We start from the raw sequence: 18,600 nt of genomic DNA, 5'->3' as shown, positions 1-18,600 counted from the left end.
AATTTGCACCATTTTTATTTTGTACTGCGTTGAATTTGCAGATTGTTTCGGATGAAAATAATTTTGGGAAGCTCGCTCACCTCTAGTTCCCAGTTTGTCTCTGCAGTTGAATTTAAATTAGTTGTCCAGAGTAGAAGACCAATGATCATATGATCTTGAAGGGAAGTTAATAGAGTTGAGTCCTACATTTAGGTATTCTCCTCTTAGGCTGAGTAGTGATCTAATACAAAGTGTTCCTCTCCCTCTAGAGGACTTGTCCATTTAAAGGTTGCTCTGCTACTTTTATATTGACGACATATTCCATTGGTCAACAATATAAGATCTGGTGGAGGGAACAACTGACAACACAGTAGAGCTCCGTCAACTGGGTAGTGGCCATGTCCAAGTACTTCACATCCATCCCTATGTGGATGAATTCTAGAGTATCCGCAGTACTTGGCCGCGGCCTCTCCACAGTTGACGGGACTGTACTGTTCAGCTCCACAGAGAACTGTTGATGATATACAGTTGTGGCCAAAAGTATTGACACCCCTGCAATTCTGTCAGATAATACTCAGTTTCTTCCTGAAAATGATTGCAAACACAAATTCTTTGGTATTATTATCTTCATTTAATTTGTCTTAAATGAAAAAACACAAAAGAGAATGAAGCAGAAAGCAAAACATTGATCATTTCACACAAAACTCCAAAAATGGGCCAGACAAAAGTATTGGCACCCTCAGCCTAATACTTGGTTGCACAACCTTTAGCCAAAATAACTGCGACCAACCGCTTCCGGTAACCATCAGTGAGTTTCTTACAATGCTCTGCTGGAATTTTAGACCATTCTTCTTTGGCAAACTGCTCCAGGTCCCTGATATTTGAAGGGTGCCTTCTCCAAACTGCCATTGTTAGATCTCTCCACAGGTGTTCTATGGGATTCAGGACTGGACTCATTGCTGGCCACCTTAGAAGTCTCCAGTGCTTTCTCTCAAACCATTTTCTAGTGCTTTTTGAAGTGTGTTTTGGGTCATTGTCCTGCTGGAAGACCCATGACCTCTGAGGGAGACCCAGCTTTCTCACACTGGGCCCTAAATTTTGCTGCAAAATTTGTTGGTAGTCTTCAGACTTCATAATGCCATGCCGCAGTGTGAAGACAAGAAGAGGACGTCATCGTAAGAAGAAGGGAGGCCCCGGACCGGACCGCGACGCCCATTGCACCAGACCGCAGCGGGACCGCCCCTGGGTGAGTATATTCTAACCTCTTTGTCTCATCTTTCAGGATACATCAAGGGTTTATCTACAGCAGTGCAGAATAAGCCCCTGATGATGGTGGGCTTAGCTCACCATGGATTTTGGGGGTGACAGGTTCCCTTTAAGATTTGCAGTGCCTACTTTATCCTACTGTATGGTGGCACTCCAGGGAAGCTGAGCACTTTCTTTCAGGGTTGGACACAGATTATAGATGCTTGCCTGAGGTCCCAGCAGAAGGACACCTTATGACCTGCTGGGGACCCTTCTGAAAAACAGGGATAGCTCAAAACAAATGTGCACTTTAATGCATGCACTGTACACTTTGCTTTTGCCAAAGCCAAGCTTCTTTTAATGACCTTCATTTTCTCACACCAGATAGTTTGGACCTACTTATTATTTTGTGCCCTGTTTCTCTGTGCTTCAACTTTTATCTATCTCTTCTCAATTTTTCAGGATTTTCTGGAATTTGTGAAATTACAGTTTCATAATTTTCCTGGCTGAGAATCTCACCTATCAAAATATTCCGCAATGATATTAGCATGATACATAGATCTCATTGATAATCTATATTTTACAGTAATTGCTTTGAATCATAGCAAAGGGGGGAGGGGGTACTCGAAATGACTTAATGATTCATCAACTTACAATGTAGGAGCATATATTATGGTTCAAAATTAACATTTATGTAGGAAGATGACAAGACTCCTCTTGGCACCACTCCGTGAGGATGTGATGATCTCGAATCCTACTATCTTCTGAAGGGGTGTTCCTATTTTAGCAATTTCCATCATTTTAAGACTACTGGGGTCCTACAATAATCCTGAAACTGTGCAGGTTAGAGATTTGCTACGGGTCCTGTAGAAGCGCCGTAGCGCGAAACGGCCGTCGTCCGGTCTCTTCTCACTCCCACTCCCTCACATACCCCTGCGAATGCCGTTTTACACTCTGTATGGCTTGTATCGCTGAATAAAGGACACACTTTGAAGAGGATCACGGGTGAGTGCTGCATCTTTTATCTTCTTATTCTATGGTCATGGACTAGTTCTTATATATGCAAAGCACCACCCGTAACTCACAAAATGGAGACCTCACTCGTCCTGCCGAAGTAGATCATGTATGCAGACTTCCTATTGCGGTTTAGCGAATCTCAGTGCCGGTCACACTCTTTTTTCTCTTTATAACGAAGCTATAAATAGGACAGCCTGACTTTAGAATCTGTTAATGCTGGCGATAGTATCTAGCTAGTGATGGACTGAGCCATCAAATTACCTGGGACTAGGCTAGAAAATATCAACCCAACTGTTCAGCAGTATACACCATTTGGAGGTTACTTCAAAGCCAAACCTTAGAGTCTGGATGTTAGTAATCCAAGTAACCATCAATGATCTTTTCTGTGTACCATTAACAGTGATGATGATCATACTTGCCAACTTCTCTAAATTATCTTCCAGAAGATTGCATAATCATATCTTCTTTTCAACAGACCATGCTCCATCTATTCCCCTTAATGTCAGTCTAGACACTAGGACTGTGATTTTTGGAGAAGCATACTGACATCATGGAAAAAAACATTGGGGAACTACTGTCATGCCCTCAGCCACAGGTCCGGTCTCCGCTGCGCAGGGAGACCAGTGCCTATTACACAGTCTTACTCACCCTGTCCGTGGCTCCAGACGATCAGCAGCTTCTTTCTCTGCTAAGAACCTGCATCCTCTTGGCAGGTCTCCTGGAAGTGCTCTTAGGAGCCGCGCCCCGCTTCCTGCACATACTTGAAACAGTAGGGCACCTGTTCCCCATTAGGGCTGTTTGTGCTATGATGCTCTGTGCATAAAAAGCATACTCCCCTTAAGGGAGGTGCCTGGGCAATGTGTTCATTCTCTGGGATTGTTGCCTCAGCTTCAGGCCACGCTCTGCTGTGCTCTGCACTATACTTACATTTCTATTTTCACAGAGTCCTCTTCTGGCAATTCCTATCGTGGATCCCTCTGGTCTCTCCGGTTCCCAATCCAAGTTGACTTGCCTCTCCTCATGGAACCCTCCAGATCCTGCTTCCGGCGGGATCAATCTCTCTGGATTTCATAGAGCTTCCGAGATTCTCTCCACCAGCAGAGCCAAGTATTCCACAGTGTTTCTAGTCTGTCAATACGGCTTGTCTTCAGGTCCTGGATTTGCGGCATTCAGGCCACCTGGTGTTGTGACGGGGGAATCCCTGTATAGGGGTACACCTTGCCTGGTGTTCCACTACGTGGTACAGGGTCGTGATCCAGAGGTTCTTTACCTCTGACACCTTTTCCTTTTTGTTTAATCTTGTTAATAAATAACTTTTGGTTTATTAGATCCAGTCTCCTGTCTTTTGAGTATCGGGTATACAGCTGCAACTGCACCATCAGTGGTCTAGTGAGTCCACTCTACTTTGTCTCGCCCTGTGGGCGTAACAACTACTACTTTGCTGGAGGTTTGTGTGCCACCCAGGAGAACTTCTAAGTCTTCAGTGAGTCCAGGAGCTCTTCTCTTTTTCCAGGAGCTTTCCAGATGTTCTTCAAGATTTGAAAAGCATGACAAACATTATGATGCATGACGTGGATGAGCACCTGTTCTATATTGCTGAAGGATGAGTCTTCCGGTGGCACCAATGAACTCCAGCCTGAATATATCCAGCTGTGTGTGCAACACAAAAGATTAAAGCCAAACTCAAATATTCATCAAACATGGTCCGAGAATAAACTGCTATTTCCAGACCAGTTGTGGGTCTCAGATCAACAGCCTCACATATACCAATATGTATAGGTCATAAGGTTGGGTCAGGAGATTTGGACCATGTTTTGTCTGATCAGCTGTTATATTTCCTGACACCTTCGTACACAGAAGTGCTTGCATTGCCATTCTCGCTCTTGTGTTTTCTACATGAGAGCCACTGCCAGACTCTTCCGGTGGCAGATTATCTTGCCGTAAAAAAAGGATTTGGCCAGTTTGGCCGACATTAATTTAATGTATGTGAGGAATTTTAGTGAGTAAATTGGCCTTACCATAGCAAAATACCTAACTCCAGTACTGTACAGGCTGGAAACTATATACCTATTTTAGGGTTTCTCAGCCCCCAACCTCCCCAAATGAAGGCAGGCAAGTGATTTTGGATTAATTTGGCCATATGTCCTTTATTATAAACAAACATAACAAAATAAATACATTTTTTGGTAAGGAGGTTCTTGAAGCTCCAAAAGCATTGTGGAACAGAAACTGTAAACCTTTCGGCATTAAACCCACCACAGATTCAGGGGTACCTATTTTGCCGGAAAACCATTGCCATAGCCATATTACCAGGAACCTCACCTAGAAGAGTCCCAAAGCTCCACCAGGCAAGTACTAAGTTCCACACTCTATCTGAGAGTACCATCTACAGGGCAGAAATCCCCCACAACAATGTTACCACCAACTCAAAGAAACTCATCAAAACCACCTCTCAATAATAATAAATTTCCCATTTACAGATCTAGTGCTACTTTATCCAGTGGTACCTTAGGGTCGTCTGAATTCCCAGCCCCCCAAAATATAGGCCTGCTAATTTATAGTCCAGCCTCAGTTCCAACCACTTGAGCTGTTAGCCCTATAGCTCCCAAAAGTTTTCATAAAATAAATAACTAACCATATAACTTCCCTAAAATATGAGCCATGGATTACTAGGGTTACTATGCCCATGGCTCCGCTAAGGATCAGTTTTTCCTTACTACTCTGTTTTTACCCATAGCTTCACTTTCATGCTTCTTTTATGTAAAGACTTGTCCTCCCGTAGATTTATCTGAACAGATGTTTTCAGCACTGCGAACCATGATGTGCAGAAATTTCTTGCACTACAGCAGTAAAGCTCTAAATTCAACACTGCCTCAATTTCTTTGCTATCCGGTTCAGTAGGATTGGTTGGACTTCTTCCGTCCATGTTATGATACCTAACTGGTTAATTCTACATAGTCGTAATGATTTCCTATAATCTACAGACCGAAAAAGTAGATGTTGACATTTTCCTTCATATAAAGGAAAGAATGTCTCACCTACAGCATCAGGATATTAGGAAATGAGGGGGATGACCCCGGTGGGCTGCTTCCCTGTTTACTGTACTTTAGGATTCTACTGTTATTTGTGAACCATCCAACCACAACAGGAAGGCAACAGCCATACCACACATAAACGACAGAGCAACGTCTATGGTCTATACTGCTGAAGTTGTGTGCCAGAAAAGCTATGTGCAGTGGTAAAGAAGGGGAGGAGGGGAAGCAGAGGTGTAACGCAAAAATTCTGGGCCTCAAGACAAAATTTGTTAAAGAGCTTCCCTTCCTGCCATGTACCATTTGGACCACTCAGACACCAGGAGAGACTGCACTCCTTCAAATTTAAATATTAGTTTTAATATATTATTTGCTACCAGTTATACTTTTTTATCCAGTAGATTAAGTTGGATTAGATTTTTTTTTTCTGAGCGATTTCTAAAATTGGTAAAAATCTGGCCCTAGTATTAACACATCCGTGACCACAGAAAGAAAGACCACAATATGATACTACTACTACTGCTACTAATAATAATAATAGGAATAATAATTACAGACAAGTAGCACTGTAAGTAGTACTGGAATCCGCAGTTGGACAGTAGATGTCCTGGAAGACGCAGACTCCCATGTAGCAGAGGTCCTGGAAGACCGCAACTAAAAGTTGTAATGTGATGTGAGGGAGGGGTGTAACTAGGTGAACACCTGACTCTTCTCTAGAGCCCCTGATGGTGGGGTTAGACTTGGACATTAGGTACTACCCCAGGACGAACCTAAGGCGCACTGCAGTTGACCCCATGAAAATGGAGCTGAAACGGCCTTGAAAGGGAAAGCTCGGCAGGCACAACAGGAACAGGAACGTAGGTGCAGACTGGTATGGCTGGTATACAGGCAAGTGCAGTCAGGTATGGCTGATATACAGGTGAACACAGCAGGTGCAGGCTGGCACAGCTGGTATACAAGTAGGCATTGCAGGTGCAGGCAGGTATGTCAAGTATGGATGGTATACTGTCAAGTGCAGAGAGATTTAGCTGATATTCAGGTGAATATGGCATGTGCATGCTGACACGGCTGGTATACAGGTGGGCATGGCAGGTGCAGGCAGGTACATCAAGCATGGCTGGTATACAGATGGGACAGCAGGTGCAGGCAGGTCAAGGAAGGTACTGGAAGACAAACTAGAAAAGGGGCCCTGAGAACTAGCAAGCATAGTATATATGTTCCTCAAGCACCTTCCAACAGGTGAAGGTGCCTTAAATAATAAGTGTCTCCCCTTTATGATGGCATGCATTGGCCTTTTAAGAGGATGAAAGTGCATGCGTGTGGCTTAAGCACAGTGCCCTGTGGGTCTGAGAGCCGTGCGCAGACCCCGTGCAGCAACAAGAGGAGGAAGTCTGGGATGGGGGCCGTGGCAGTGAGTATGTCAGTATCCCTGCTGGGAAAGGTGGGAAGCATGCAGAGATGCCAGCGCTACAAAAGTCTTAATACAAAGCTCCAGGTGTGTGTCTTAGTAGGCCTTATATAGGCCCAGACAAATGATCACATGTGATTAACCAATGCCATCTGCAAAGCCCAATGTGGTGCACAACAGAGTTAAGTGGACCGTGGTGAGGGGAGCACAGCCCAGATTTGAGACTGGTGTGTAACAAGGCTATTTACATGTTTAAATTCACAGAGGGGCATTGCATGGCCTATAAGTCTCTCTACACTGACTTTTCACTCTCCATAAGAAAAATCTTTAGACCTCCAGTCAGAGATTCTCCCCCAGCTAAACCAGAACCCCTGCATTTGCAATAATGAGAGGCAAATACCTTGAAACATGTGTCTGCAAAGAGAGTTTCAAATTTGGCTTCTTATCATAAGTCATGTGGCAAGTCTCTTTTTCTTTTCTAAAGAGGCCTTTTAGATATTTAAATTTCTAGAAGAACAAGGTAAGGCTTATAAGTCCCTTTATGTGAGACTAGCACTTTACACAAGGAGGAACGTTCCCCCTTAGACCCACATTCAGAGGCCTCTCACCCAGCCAAATCAAATATCCAGCTTTGCACCAATGAGGGGCAAACACCATGAAACACGTGTCTGAAAATGGAGTTTCTGGTTTGGCTTCCTATTCTAAGTCATGTGGCAAGACCCTTTAAAGTGTTAATATTAACTATAAAGATTACTACTTCCCAAAGGTGGCACTAGAGTTCCTGTCCTCTTTCTCTCTAAAGAGGTCATTTACATATTTACATTTCCAAAGGAGCATTGCATGGCGTAATAACCTTGTTACGCTGACTAGCCTCTCTCCACAAGGAAAAACTTTACCCATTAGACACGTCCGAGGCATCTCACCCAGCCAAACCAAATCTCATGCTGTGCACTAAGGAGGGGCAAACACTCCGAAACACGTGTCTGCAAATGGAGTTTTCGGTTTAGCTTCTTATCTTAAGTCATGTAACAAGTCTTGTTAACCCCTTTCTGAGCTCGGACGGGATAGTACGTCCGAGGTCCGAACCCCCGCTTTGATGCGGGCTCCGGCGGTAAGCCCGCATCAAAGCCGGGACATGTCAGCTGATTTGAACTAGTTAATTGCCGCTGTCAATCGCTGACAGCGGCTTTTAACCGGCGCTTCTGGCCGGGCGGCCGGAAATGAGCGCATCTCTGACCCCGTCACATGATCGGGGGTCAGCGATGCTTCTGAATAGCAACCATAGAGGTCCTTGAGACCTCTATGGTTACTGATCCCCGGTAGCTGTGAGCGCCACCCTGTGGTCGGCGCTCATAGCACACCTGCATTTCTGCTGCATAGCAGTGATCTGATGATCGCTCCTATGAAGCAGAGGCGATCGAGTTGTGCCAGCTTCAAGTCTCCTATGGAGGCTATTGAAGCATGGCAAAAGTAAAAAAAAAAAAGTTAAAAAAAATGTGAAAAAAATAAAAAAATATATAAAAGTTTAAATCACCCCCCTTTCACCCCATTCAAAATAAATCAATAAAAAAAATCAAACCTACACATATTTGGTATCGCCGCGCTCAGAATCGCCCGATCTATCAATAAAAAAAAGCATTAACCTGATCGATAAACGGCGTAGGGAGAAAAAAATTAGAAACACCAGAATTACGTTTTTTTTGGGTCGCCGTGATGTTGCATTAAAATGCAATATTGGGCGATCAAAAGAACGTATCTGCACCAAAGCCCTCAACCGACCCCAGATCATGAAAAATGGAGACGTTACATGTATCGGAAAATGGTGCAATTTTTTTTTTCTGCAAAGTTTGGAATTTTTTTTCACCACTTAGATAAGAAAATAACCTAGTCATGTTAAGTGTCTATGAACTCGTAATATTTAAGTAAATAGGGCAGCACACTGCAGCGCCAAAACATGCAAACTTGAAAACACAAAATTTGAACTGCATTACTGCACTGAAAATATGAAAAATGAGAGCTTTTAGCGCATAAAAATGGCCAATTTTATGTGTACCTCGTAGCCACGATAAGGCATCTCTCTTATACGAGGCCCTACGCTTGACCTACCTCTCTGAGAATAAACGTCTCCATCTGAATGGGTACATGTGAAACCTCTCCTTGGACTCAAATTCTCTCTCACTGTGGAGGGGTATTGGACCTATTATAATTAAAACACCTGAAGCTAGGAGGCGGGGAGTGCACGATCAGAAGGCTAGAGAATACATTTCAAAAAACCTGACCTGCACATCCAAACATAGACACAGTGTGAACAGGTGCTGAACCCAGAGTCGCCAACTCGTATATATTTAAGTAAATAGGGCAGCACACTGCAGCGCCAAAACATGCAAACTTGAAAACACAAAATTTGAACTGCATTACTGCACTGAAAATATGAAAAATGAGAGCTTTTAGCGCATAAAAATGGCCAATTTTATGTGTACCTAGTAGCCACGATAAGGCATCTCTCTTATACGAGGCCCTACGCTTGACCTACCTCATGTACCCATTCAGATGGAGACGTTTATTCTCAGAGAGGTAGGTCAAGCGTAGGGCCTCGTATAAGAGAGATGCCTTATCGTGGCTACGAGGTACACATAAAATTGGCCATTTTTATGCGCTAAAAGCTCTCATTTTTCATATTTTCAGTGCAGTAATGCAGTTCAAATTTTGTGTTTTCAAGTTTGCATGTTTTGGCGCTGCAGTGTGCTGCCCTATTTACTTAAATATATACGAGTTGGCGACTCTGGGTTCAGCACCTGTTCACACTGTGTCTATGTTTGGATGTGCAGATCAGGTTTTTTGAAATGTATTCTCTAGCCTTCTGATCGTGCACTCCCCGCCTCCTAGCTTCAGGTGTTTTAATTATAATAGGTCCAATACCCCTCCACAGTGAGAGAGAATTTGAGTCCAAGGAGAGGTTTCACATGTACCCATTCAGATGGAGACGTTTATTCTCAGAGAGGTAGGTCAAGCGTAGGGCCTCGTATAAGAGAGATGCCTTATCGTGGCTACGAGGTACACATAAAATTGGCCATTTTTATGCGCTAAAAGCTCTCATTTTTCATATTTTCAGTGCAGTAATGCAGTTCAAATTTTGTGTTTTCAAGTTTGCATGTTTTGGCGCTGCAGTGTGCTGCCCTATTTACTTAAATATATACGAGTTGGCGACTCTGGGTTCAGCACCTGTTCACACTGTGTCTATGTTTGGATGTGCAGATCAGGTTTTTTGAAATATGAACTCGTAATGACCTGGAGAATCATAATGGCAGGTCAGTTTTAGCATTTAGTGAACCTAGCAAAAAAGCCAAACAAAAAACAAGTGTGGGACTGCACTTTTTTTGCAATTTCACCGCACTTGGAATTTTTTTCCCATTTTTTAGTACACGGCATGCTAAAACCAATCATGTCGTTCAAAAGTAAAACTTGTTTCGCAAAAAATAAGCCCCATATGGCCATATTGAAGGAAAAATAAAAATGTTATGGCTCTGGGAAGGAGGGGAGTGAAAAACGAACACGGAAAAACAGAAAATCCCAAGCTCATGAAGGGGTTAAAGGGTTGATATTGACTTTAGGATTGCTACATCCAATAAGTGGTGTTGGGGTTGGCGGAATGCACCGAATATATTTATTAGATGAGATAGGTGCATTCGCAACCCGGGATCCACCGTGCAGGAAAGAACCTGCTGCTAAGTAAGGCGGTGAAGTAAATTAGTATAAACGAACTCTGTTACTTCACAGAGACTGTAGTAAAGAGAACGCTGTGCCCTGTTTAGCTCACAGGAGACACAGCTAATGAGTAGAGCCGACATTGGTCATGCAGTCCAAACCAAACACGCAGCTCCTCTCCGGTGGAGCCGGAATTCTAATGGCTATTAGCCAGCCCTGAATTCACTCATAAAGAAATCCTCGCCGGAGGTGACAGCATTCTAGGGGCTTATTTCAGCCGGGTCCCTGACCACACACACGACCACACTGGCACTGAGCTCGTACATATTTGATACTAGCGCATGGCCGTGCGGTCATGAGAACCTTTTATAGCTGCAGCAACTTCAGGACCTTCCTAGAAGGACCGATGGAAGGCTGCCACAGAACTTGATCAGGTACAGGACCTTCCTGGAGGACCAATGGAAGTTGCTGCAGTACCTGAACATGTGACCCTTGATCTCCATTGAGAGATCTTACACTGGGCATACTCAGTCTGTGCAAAGCAGGACTTTGTCCCAGAAAAGCCTGCTCATCACAGACCAGTGCAGGGTACAATAGTAGAGCCTGGAGAGGCAGCAGTAACCCCTTGCACAGTATCAGATTCAGTGAGATGCTGGGACCGACGTCTCCGCTGAGCAGGCTCCACTGCGGTCGATGCAGAATGGGAGACCGCAGCAGACATGGTTTGAGATTCCCCCTGTGCAGCAGCAGGAACTCGACTCCTAACAAGTGGTGCTACAGTCCTCTTTACTCTCTAGAGAGACAATTTGCCTTTTTAGTTTATTAAATGGTGGTGTGTAGGTCAGGCCTCAGTGGGGGTGGGCCAATTCTAGGTTTGGGCATAGGGCCAACTACCGTAATTCATATACATGAGCTTCTGGACATCAAGCTGGGAATTATCCAGATTTGGAGAACTTTAATTTTGGTAATTTGTTTCAGATACCATAATGTGCATACAACATATTGTCATGTTGTCTCAACCACCCTTGGTCTTGCCGGCTTTGTTAAAACAGTTTACGAGTAGATAAAACAAGGTATTTCTGTTCGGATCTATCACATAAATAAATATATGATAACGAGAAAATGAAATTTAAGCAATCCAAATTGGCATATCCTTCAGATCTCATACCCTTTCTCCTAAGCTCTCATCTAATTGTTTTACGCTAAGATCTTCAATTTGAGTGCTAATATTACTACATTGGGAAGCAGGGGATAAGGGGGAATTGAGTGCATGTTCATTCATCCATTTCATTGCATTCATTTTTTTTTCCCAAAGACAAATGCTTCTGGCAGTGGAAATAATTTGCTACATATATTAAAACTGGAGCTAACGAACTTCACACACACAACAAAAAAAACAAACAAACAAAAAAAGCCGATTGAGCCAATTATCATTTTATCATAATAAATCTAAGTCTATGCCCCAAAAACATTGGCATGGCAGGGACTTTAAACAATACCCATCAAATGACGTCTTGAATCTTTTCGAATGTTTCACCGTCTGCAGACAAGGGTTGTATTAACTTCTGGGTTTACTGTTGAAGGATGTGTGTGGGTGAGAACATTGGTATTCATCTCTCTAAAGAAACGGATTAAGCGGAGAAAAGTTCAAGCAGGGACGTAATAAGAATTATGCTAAGATTTGAGAGATGGACAGAAAAAAAAAACATTTGACAAATATACTGTAAGGCCTGAGGATAATATTGAGTAAGTATATAATCTATATGTAGCAATATCTGTAGATAGATGTAGCAATAGATACAGAAAAGAATCCTAATAATAGAGATAATAAAGTAAAAGTAAATCAATAAAATATTTGGGAAGCCACAGTGGAAAGCTGGGTTATATGGTTAGACATGTCACTCGAAGTAAGGATCACCGAGCTATGACTTGCCTACTTTGAACACATCATTCGAAGAAAGCGATCACTGGAGAAGAATATCATGGTCAGAAGAATAGAAGGAGCAAGTGAAGAGGAAGACCGGCAACCCTTAATACTATCAAGATAATGGTGGAGAAGACCCTGGTGGACCTATCTAGGCTTATACAAGATCGATATTCCTACAGAGCGTTCATCCTTCAAGTTCCCATGGCTCAAGATCTAGTTGAAGGTCAAAAACTAATAATAGTGGTACTGCCATGCTGACCTATTCAGCACCAGTGCTATATTGACTGACCAATGGCAGCATCCACTTAATAATGCTCGGAGCTGGAGTGTTTCGCTCCGTATATTGCTTATACCTGGCCCCTGCCTAAGCAGATATTAAAAAGTAGCTGAAGAGCATAAAACAATATTAATGGTATGGTCATGCTGACCTATTCAGTACCAACACCAGTGCTATAGTGACTGACTAACTTAACAATGCTCAGAGCTGGAGTGTTTCGCTCCATATATTGCTTATACCTGGCCCCTGCCTAAGCAGATATTAAAAAGTTGCTGAAGAGCATAAAACAATATTAATGGTACTGCCATGCGACCTATTCAGTACCAGTGCTATATTGACTGACTGACTTAACAATGCTCAGAGCTGGAGTGTTTCGCTCCATATATTGCTTATACCTGGCCCCTGCCTAAGCAGATATTAAAAAGTAGCTGAAGAGCATAAAACAATATTAATGGTACTGCCATGCTGACCTATTCAGTACCAGTACCAGTGCTATAGTGACTGACTAACTTAACAATGCTCAGAGCTGGAGTGTTTCGCTCAATATATTGCTTACACCTGGCCCCTGCCTAAGCAGATATTAAAAAGTTGCTGAAGAGCATAAAACAATAATAATGGTACTGCCATGCTGACCTATTCAGTACCAGTGCTATAGTGACTGACTGACTTAACAATGCTCAGAGCTGGAGTGTTTCGCTCCATATGTTGCTTACACCTGGCCCCTGCCTAAGCAGATATTAAAAAGTTGCTGAAGAGCATAAAACAATATTAATGGTACTGCCATGCGACCTATTCAGTACCAGTGCTATATTGACTGACTGACTTAACAATGCTCAGAGCTGGAGTGTTTCGCTCCATATATTGCTTATACCTGGCCCCTGCCTAAGCAGATATTAAAAAGTAGCTGAAGAGCATAAAACAATATTAATGGTACTGCCATGCTGACCTATTCAGTACCAGTACCAGTGCTATAGTGACTGACTAACTTAACAATGCTCAGAGCTGGAGTGTTTCGCTCAATATATTGCTTACACCTGGCCCCTGCCTAAGCAGATATTAAAAAGTTGCTGAAGAGCATAAAACAATAATAATGGTACTGCCATGCTGACCTATTCAGTACCAGTGCTATAGTGACTGACTGACTTAACAATGCTCAGAGCTGGAGTGTTTCGCTCCATATGTTGCTTACACCTGGCCCCTGCCTAAGCAGATATTAAAAAGTTGCTGAAGAGCATAAAACAATATTAATGGTACTGCCATGCTGACCTATTCAGTACCAGTGCTATAGTGACTGACTAACTTAACAATGCTCAGAGCTGGAGTGTTTCGCTCCACATATTGCTTACACCTGGCCCCTGCCTAAGCAGATATTAAAAAGTTGCTGAAGAGCATAAAACAATATTAATGGTACTGCCATGCCGACCTATTCAGTACCAGTGCTATAGTGACTGACTAACTTAACAATGCTCAGAGCTGGAGTGTTTCGCTCCATATATTGCTTACACCTGGCCCCTGCCTAAGCAGATATTAAAAAGTTGCTGAAGGCCTTAAAATAATAATGGTACTGCCATGCTAACCTATTCAGTACCAGTACCAGTGCTATATTGACTGACTTAACAATTCTTGGAGCTGGAGTGTTTCGCTCCATATATTGCTTACATCGGGCCCCTGCCTAAGCAGATATTAAAAAGTTGTGCTACCACCAAAAGCTGGAGCAATCACAAGCCACCAAGCAAGAACTAAAGATAAAAATAGCAAGTTTATTATTATTATTTATTATTATAGCGCCATTTATTCCATGGCGCTGTACATGTGTGAGGAGGGGTATACATAATAAAAAACAAGTCCAGTAATGACTGTATCCTATGTATAGGCCATCAATGTTAAGGTTCCGGACAATCCCTTTACTCTGCTTTCTGCATAGCAGAGCATGGTTATGTCCGGCCTGACTGGAGGGTCAGTGGGTGCACAGTGTTTGGGCTCAGCAACGATGTGCAAACCGATGTTACATGGCTGAGGTTTTCAGTTCTGTGTTGCCAAACCTTGTGTTTAGCAATGCACAGAAGTACACAAGCTTGACTCATACATTTTTCATGGTAATTACCACACTGTACAAACAGTAGTCTAAAGCCTTTCCTGTCTCTACGCCTCCCTACACATCCCTCCGATCTGGCCAGATCTTCACTGCCACTTCATGATACAGTCTAACCTGTGATTGTGGCCTCCGGTGGGCACGCACGCGGAAGCAGCTAATTCTATGGGATTATAAATAGTCTTTCCACAGTGGGCAGAGTTCACATAATGTCACCGCCGGCAGATGGGGTTGATTTTTTTTTCTTTATTTTTTGTTGATTGCACATTGACATATCATATCACCCTACCTACTTTCCTTAAAGGGGTTGTTTGGTCTCAGTAGACCCGCGGTCATTCACTGTGTGTTACTGCAGGATCGAGATGGTGCATATCGCGGACTGTCTTGTTTTCGCAGTCTGTATGCAGAGAGTGACAGCGCACTAATCTTCTGAGATCGGACAACCCCTTTATCATATTTAAAGGGATCCTATCACCAAGCGCTATAGCTTGCCGAATAAGAGGGAACTCAAGCAAGCACAGAAGTCAGAAGTTTTTTGTAGTTGATGATGAGGTTTGCGCACATGTCAGGAGGAATTTTGGTCCACTCCTCTTTGCAGATCATCTCTAAATCATTAAGATTTTGAAGCTGTCGCTTGGCAACTCGGAGCTTCAACTCCCTCCATAGGTTTTCTATGGGATTAATTAACCCCTTTTTGACCTCGGACGGGATAGTACGTCCGAGGTCAGAACCCCCGCTTTGATGCGGGCTCCGGCGGTGAGCCTGCATCAAAGCCGGGACATATCAGCTGTTTTGTACAGGTGACATGTGCCTGTAAGAGCGGCGGGTGGAATCGCGATTCACCCACCTCTATCAACTAGTTAAATGACGCTGTCAAACTCTGACAGCAGCATTTAACTAGCGCCATCAGGCCCGGAAATGAGCGCATTGCTGACCCCGTCACATGATCGGGGGTCAGCGGTGCGTCGGCATGACAACCAGAGGTCTATTGAAGACCTCTATGGTTGTTGGTGCCGGCTTGCTGTGAGCACTGTTATGAAAGGTAATTCAGTACCACAATGGACATTGAGGTCAGCGCACATACAGTGACCTGGCAATAACCCAAAAAACAAGAACGAGCTCTGAGACGTGGGAACTCTGTTGACTGCAATCCCTAATCCTCTCCAACCACACTAAAGGCAGCCGTGGATTGCGCCTAACGCTCCCTATGCAACTCGGCACGGCCTGAGAAACTAGCTAGCCTGAAGATAGAAAATAAGCCTACCTTGCCTCAGAGAAATATCCCCAAAGGAAAAGGCAGCCCCCCACATATAATGACTGTGAGTTAAGATGAAAAGACAAACGTAGAGATGAAATAGATTTAGCAAAGCGAGGCCCAACTTTCTGAACAGAGCGAGGATAGGAAAGGTAACTTTGCGGTCAACACAAAACCCTAGAAAACCACGCAAAGGGGGCAAAAAGACCCTCCGTACCGAACTAACGGCACGGAGGTACACCCTCTGCGTCCCAGAGCTTCCAGCAAGCAGGAAAAAACAAATAGACAAGCTGGACAGAAAAAAACAGCAAACAAATAGCAAAGAATAACTTAGCTATGCAGAGCAGCAGGCCAAAGGAACGATCCAGGAGGAGACAGGTCCAATACTAGAACATTGACTGGAGGCCAGGATCAAAGCACTAGGTGGAGTTAAATAGAGCAGCACCTAACGACTTCACCATATCACCTGAGGAAGGAAACTCAGAAGCCGCAGTACCACTTTCCTCCACCAACGGAAGCTCACAGAGAGAATCAGCCGAAGTACCACTTGTGACCACAAGAGGGAGCTCTGCCACAGAATTCACAACAGAGCACCACCCTGTGGTCGGCGCTCATGACAAGCCTGTAATTCTGTTACATAGGGGCGATCTATGCATCGCTCCTATGTAGCAGAGCCGATCCAGATGTGTCAGCTTCTAGCCTCTCATGGAGGCTATTGAAGCATGGCAAAAGTGAAAAAAAAATGTTTAAAAAAACTGAAAAAAAAAAGAAATATAAAAGTTTAAATCACCCCCCTTTCGCCCCATTCAAAATAAAACAATAAAAAAAATCAAACCTACACATATTTGGTATCGCCGCTTTCAAAATCACCTATCAATAAAAAAAGCATTAACCTGATCGTTAAACAGCATAGCGAGAAACAAACTAGAAACGCCAGAATTACGTTTTTTTGGTCGCCGCGACATTGCATTAAAATACAATAATGGGCAATCAAAAGAAAGTATCTGCACCAAAATGGTATCATTAAATACATAAAAAAATAAGCCCTCACCCGAACCAAGATCATGAAAAATGGAGACGCTACGGGTATCAGAAAATTGAGCAATTTTTTTGTAGCAAAGTTTGGAATTTTTTTTTAACACTTACATAAAAAGGAACCTAGACATGTTTGGTGTCTATGAACTCGTAATGACATTGGCAGGTCAGTCGTAGCCTTTAGTTAAACTAGCAAAAAAGCCAAACAAAAAACAAGTGTGGGATTGCACTTTTTCTGCAATTTCACCGCACTTGAAATTTTTTTTCCCGTTTTCTAGTATACGACATGCTAAAACCAATTATGTCGTTCGACAGTAGAACTTGTCCCACAAAAAATAAGCCCTCACATGGCCATATTGATGGAAAAATAAAAAACGTTATGGCTCTGGGAAGGAGGGGAGCGAAAAACGAAAACGAAAGAACGAAAAAAGCTAGGGTCATGAAGGGGTTAAGATCTGGAGACTGGCTAGACCACTCCATGACCTAAATCTACTTCTTTTTGAGCCACTCCTTTGTTGCCATGGCTGTATGTTTTGCGTCATTGTCTTGCTGGAGGTCCCAGCTACGACCCATTTTTAATGTCCTGGCGGAGGGAAGGAGGTTGTCACTCAGGATTTTACAGTACATGGCTCCATCCATTCTCCCATTGATGCAGTGAAGTAGTCCTGTGCCCTTAGCAGAGAAACACACCCAAAACATAATGTTTCCACCTCCATGCTTGACAGTGGGGATGGTGTTCTTTGGGTCATAGGCAGCATTTCTCTTCCTCCAAACACGGCGAGTTGAGTTAATGCCAAAGATCTCAATTTGTGTCTCATCTGACTACAACACCTTCTCCCAATCACTCACAGAATCATCCAGATGTTCGTTGGCAAACTTCAGATGGGCCTACACATGTGCTTTCTTGAGCAGAGGGACCTTGCGGGCACTGCAGGATTTTGAACCTTTACGGCGTAATGTGTTACCAATGGTTTTCTTGGTGACTGTGGTCCCAGCTGCCTTGAGACAAGTTCCCCCTGTGTAGTTTTAAACTGATCTCTCACCTTCCTCATGAGATTTTGCATGGTGCCGCAGATCAATGTCAATTGACAGTCATTTTGTATTTCTTCCATTTTCTTATTATTGCACCAACAGTTGTCTCCTTCTCACCCAGCGTCTTACGTATGGTTTTGTAGCCTATTCCAGCTTTGTGCAGGTCTATGATCTTGTCCCTGACGTCCTTATAAAGCTCTTTGGTCTTGCCCATGTTGTAGAGGTTAAAGTCTGACAGATTAATTGAGGCTGTGGCCAGGATTATTTTATAAAGGTGACTATGTAAGACAGCTGTCTTTAATGCAGGTAGCAAGTTGATTAGGAGCATCTAACTGATCTGTAGGGGGTAGAACTCTTAATGGTTGGTAGGGGATTAAATACTTATTTCTCACAGCAAAATGCAAATAAATTTATATAATTTAAACAACGTGATTTTATGGATTTTATTTTTAATATTCTATCTGTCAATGTTAAAATTAACCTACCCTTAACCCCTTTATGACCTCGGGATTTTCCGTTTTTCCGTGTTCGTTTTTCGCTCCCCTCCTTCCCAGAGCCATAACTTTTTTATTTTACTGTCAATATGGCCATGTGAG

The 18,600-nt window shown here is 43.2% G+C and overlaps 1 long non-coding RNA gene across 1 annotated transcript in view; it reads left to right on the top strand.

Annotated features, from left to right (window-relative positions):
* The window catches only part of LOC138645164 (uncharacterized), a 101,194-nt gene extending 97,842 nt beyond the window's left edge, over positions 1–3,352 (top strand). The window contains exon 3 of the long non-coding RNA XR_011314715.1: positions 3,185–3,352. This is a non-coding gene — a long non-coding RNA (uncharacterized lncRNA). The remainder of the gene's footprint in view (positions 1–3,184) is intronic.
* The last annotated feature ends 15,248 nt before the right edge of the window (positions 3,353–18,600 follow it).

The sequence above is a fragment of the Ranitomeya imitator genome, chromosome 7, assembly GCF_032444005.1.
Source record: "Ranitomeya imitator isolate aRanImi1 chromosome 7, aRanImi1.pri, whole genome shotgun sequence".
Lineage (NCBI taxonomy): Eukaryota > Metazoa > Chordata > Amphibia > Anura > Dendrobatidae > Ranitomeya > Ranitomeya imitator.
The sequence above is the reverse complement of the archived record's forward strand: the minus strand, read 5'-3'. Positions and strand labels throughout refer to the sequence as shown.